The following is a 4,754-nucleotide window of genomic DNA, read 5'->3' as shown; positions in this document are numbered from 1 at the left end:
CTTGGTCTAAGTGTGAGAAGTTTATGTTTTCCATTTTGATTGTGTCTTCTCCCACTTAGCCCGTTGTTCGGTCTAAGTGTGAGAAGTTTTTATTTTCATAAACTGTTGTTGTATGTTGCATTGATCTCTCTGTTTCCCCCCTTCACAACGATGGCTTGGGGACAAGCTTGAGTGAAGTGGGAGGGGGAGAGGAGTCAATGCATGTATTTGTCAGCATGATAAGAGTCTTTAGGTCTAGTTTTTGTTTGTGTCGCATGAGCCAGTGAATATAATACGGCATGATCTCCTTAGTGAAAGTAATTGAAAATAGGAGGTATTTCAACTTAGAAGCCTTTTCCTTTAATAAGCCAAGTCAATTTGAATGAAGCAAGAACGATAGATGATGCCTTTACTTACTTAGTTGTGAAGCCCTACTATAAAAGCGAGTTATAAGCCTTAAATAACTTCGAGCTAACACATGTAAAGGGGCCGCCACTGAATGCTTAGGGAGAAGAGTCATGAAGGAGAAAAATAGGGGAATTGGGTTATGAAGGTATAAGCTGGACAAAGTCCAGGGTAAGGAGTTATAAGCTGGACGAAGTCCAGAAAAGAGAAGAGGAAAATGGAGGAATAAGCTGGACAAAGTCCAGAGAAAAAAAGGGGGAAAAAAAAAAAAAAAAGAGAAGGAGATATAAGGCTGGACGAAGTCCAGAGGGAAGGTGTCTAAGGGCAGGAACAATAATAACCTGACCCAGGAGAAGAGGAGGAAACTCTCATAACCCGACGCTTCAGTGGTACGGCAATAACTTAAGAGAGAATCGATCCTAACATCCCTGGTGAGGAATGAGTGATCGAGTGAATCCAACAATTGGGTAAGTAAAAGACTATCTTGACAAACTGACAGATTGGCTAGGTAGATGAAGGGAAAGGGCCTATTTGGAGGATTGCAGCCTGTTGGATTGACCTTAATCTTGTGGGGACGGTTGCCTAAAAGTTGGAGCTCATGCATATGTGTTTATGTGTTATGTGTTTTTCTTTAAGTGTTTTGTTTCAAGTTGTGTCTAGGTCTAGGAGTCTGTCTAGAGTCTAAAGAGTCGGACAGAGGATAACCTTGCTTTGAAATTCGCCTTATTCTTTTTCTTGTCTTTATACTTGAGGACAAGTATGGTTTAAGTGTGAGCAGCTTGATAAGGCTAATTTCATGCATCGGTTATATGGTGAAAAACACTATATTTTACTGGGTCTAACACAGTTTTTAAGCCAGGTGTGTGACGAAATCGCTAGATCCAGGAAGAGCTGGAGGAAACGGACTAGCGAAGGAATGAAGGAAAAGTGAGCAGAATTGAAGGAAAAGGAGGCTAGAAGAAGGGAGTCAATAGCTGAGGGCAACAAAGACTATCTATACCTCGTTGGCCCCCACTTCAACGCCTATAAATAAAGGAGCATGCAACACACAAAAGGACACACAATTTTTGCTCTTAGCTCACACACAACACACACACTTGGGAAATGGGAGTTCTGGGGTAGTTTAGGTTTTTAAGGGTCTCATCTTCCGAAAGAAGTCAGTCGTAACACCGTCCGCGTGAAGGGCGAAGAAACAATCTATTTTCATTCTGCTTTTGCACTTTATTTCGTTTGAACTTCGCGTTTGGAAGTCAAATTTGGTTGTTGCTGTTACAGATTATCTATGCATTCCTTTAGTTTCTGTTATATTGGTGTTATCTCGTGTTGATCTACGTTGATCCTGTTTGTTTGAAGTTTTATTTCGGCAAGTTGCATGTTAATCTCTGTTTTTGTCACTTTGGTGCTTGATCTGGGGAATTTGGCTGTAGATCTGTGGTGTTGTTGTTGATCGGAGGTTGTTTGGTGATTTTGTAGTTATGGAATGTTTTTGGCCGGAGTTTGTGTCGGATGCTTGGATCCGGAGTGGATTTAGCATTCGAGGTTGGATCTAAACAGGGGATTCAAGTTGTGCATGGATTTTTTTTGAGTTTTCTGTTTACTTTCTTTTTACTTCGTCTAGTAGCCGTAGATCTGTTTAGTTCCTAATTGTTCTTCGTTAAATTGTTAAAATCCAGTCTGCTCTGTTTTCCGATTACGCTTTGTACCTGTTTCTTCTGAGTTTTTGTGCAATTTGAATTGGAGAAGATGATGTCGCCTGTTAGTTAGTACTTTAGTTAGTTGTTTTTCCAGCTTTTCGTCCGTACTTCTGCTTTTTCAGCCATGGTCCCCACCGTCAGTTTATTTCCCAGAGTGTCTAGGTAATTTAGAATAGTTTCTTAGATCTAGTGATTGTCTCGATTTCAGTTTACATGCATGATTTCTGTCCTGCCTAGATCTAGCTGTTAGCGTAGCAGATTTCAATTCCAAGTTTAGTCTAATTTCCTCAACCCAAAAAAAATGCGTGGCAGCAGCCAAACCAAAAATAATTTCCAAATCCTTGAGCACATTTAAATTACGCATCCGTCTCTGTGGGATCGATCCCTACTTCCCCGTGCTAATTTTTAGTATAAGTGGTTGAGGGTTATTGAAGAAGTATTATGTGTGTCCGACGACCGAGATTTTCCAACGACCAGTGAGCTCCTAGACCCATTGTGATCTAGTGGATTTGCTGAACCTAGGAAACTTGTTATTCTTTTCTGTGCACACAGTATAAAGAGATCCGATCTTCAGACGGCGACCGCTACAACATGTACGGCGACCACCGGTGCCGGCGGCCAGTGGTTTGTAGCGGCCCGCCTCGGAAATCTGTGCTAGAAAAGAAGTCTCGCCGGGCGACCGCCGGAGGACGTGTGCCAGCCCGCCGCCTAGGAGGCAGAGACTATGTGGACTCTCGCGCGGCGACCGCCAAAGAAGGTGCGGCGGCCCGCCGTGAAAAGGCGGTGAATCTGATTGCCCTAGATTTCTCTCCAAGATTTACCATATTTTGAAGATCTTTTCCTTCTATGATGAGGTAGGCATGTCAAAATGGATATGGAATACCCGATATCCAAACCCGAAAAAATCGGGTAATTGGATACCCGAAACTCGATTTTTTTGGTTTCGGATCGGGATCGGGTAGTGAGAATTTGGATTATCGGGTAATAAGGCTAATTTCATGCATTGGTTATAGGGATAAATTTTGTGATTTCCTGGGTCTAACAAGGTTTTATAAGCCAGGTGTGTAGAGAAATCGCCAGCCCCAGGAAGAAGACGAAGATTGCCTGGAGGAAGAAGCTAGCGGGAAAAGTGAGCAGATGAAGGAGGAGTTACTAGACTGAGGAGCATCCGATTGGAGGGCAAAATGGGAATCACAGGAACAATGTAGAAGCTCTATACACTATAAATAAGAGCATGCGATTAACATGAATATCTCTCTCATTCCATTCGGCTCTTAGCTTAGTTTTTCCACTTTTCTCTACACACACTTGAGGGGAAACATTCTGGGGAGTGCCCTTTCGGATCTAGCTGTGGTGTAACACCGTCTCTGCGGAGGCGAATATACAATCCTTTACTGTTTTTCGCTTTACATTCCGTATTTCCCCGAGTCTTCGTTGTTCGAAGCTCGGTTATGCTTTGTTACTGTTTCGCTAGACACTTCGTATTTTGCTATGGATATTTCTATTTTGGTTTCGGTTATGATATTGTCCTTTTATTTGTTTGCCTTGGTGGATATTGTTGGTTGATTTGAGTTTGGAATTTGAAGTGCTTGGAGATTGTGGTTGGTCGGTTGAATCTAGTTGAATCTGTGAAGATCGGAGATGGAAATGGTGTTTGATTGTTGTGGATGGCTTAGATCCAGAGTGGATGAAGCATCCGACATATAGATCTGTTCGCATTTGCATGGTTATGATATTTTGAATTTTATTTACTTGCTTGCCTCGTCTAGTAGTTATGGATCTGTGTTAGTTTTAGTCATTCTTTGTTTCCACCGGTTTAATTTCGTCAGCTCTGTTTCGATCTTTGTTGCTCTGTTTTTCACCGGTTGTTTCGTAATAAAAATTAGAGAAGATGATGTCGCTGTCAGTTAGTCCTTAGGTTAGTTAATTTGCAGCTTTTTCAGTCGTACTATGCCGTTTTGGGAAATGGTCCCCACGTTTCGCTTTTCGTCTGTCTAGGATAGCTTAGGAAGTTGTTTACCCAGTCAAGTAGTCATTTCAAATACTTTTAGTCATTATGCATGTCCCTGCCTAGATCTAGCTGTTAGAGTAAACTATTTCATTTACCCAGTCTAGGAATTAAAGCTCAACCCCAAAAATTGCGTGGCAGCAGCCAAAAATAGCTTCCAGGTCTTTGAACATGTTTTTCTTACACATCCGTCTCTGTGGATTCGATCCCTGCTTCCCTGTACTAATCTTTTTAGCTATATCGGGTTGAGGGTTTTGAAGGGCGAAGGAAGTGATTGTATGCCCAACGACAGGTTACCTAAGGATTCTATGAGTTCCTAGACCCGGTGTCTAGTGGATTCTCTGGATCGGGGGATTTTATTTCAAACACATCTCGCTTACTCTTCGACCGACTCTTCATCGGGTATCGGGTTATACCCGATCGAGTATACCCGAATTATCCGATTTGTTTTTTAAAATTAATAAATTATGGTTTTATTTTAATTAAATGTAATTATCTTTCTTAATTATATTTTAGTAAATAATTAGCATAGGCCCCAAAATTCATAGCGCCTCCCTCCCCTTCCCCTCTCCTGCTCTCTTGCCTACGTCTCCCTCCGCCACCGTCGTGTTGTCTCTTCTCCCAGCGCCGCGTGCTCTCCTCCCAGTCTCCGCTATCCGCGACTGCCA

Source organism: Salvia hispanica, chromosome 5 (genome assembly GCF_023119035.1).
Source record: "Salvia hispanica cultivar TCC Black 2014 chromosome 5, UniMelb_Shisp_WGS_1.0, whole genome shotgun sequence".
Lineage (NCBI taxonomy): Eukaryota > Viridiplantae > Streptophyta > Magnoliopsida > Lamiales > Lamiaceae > Salvia > Salvia hispanica.
Note: the sequence above shows the minus strand (reverse complement) of the source record.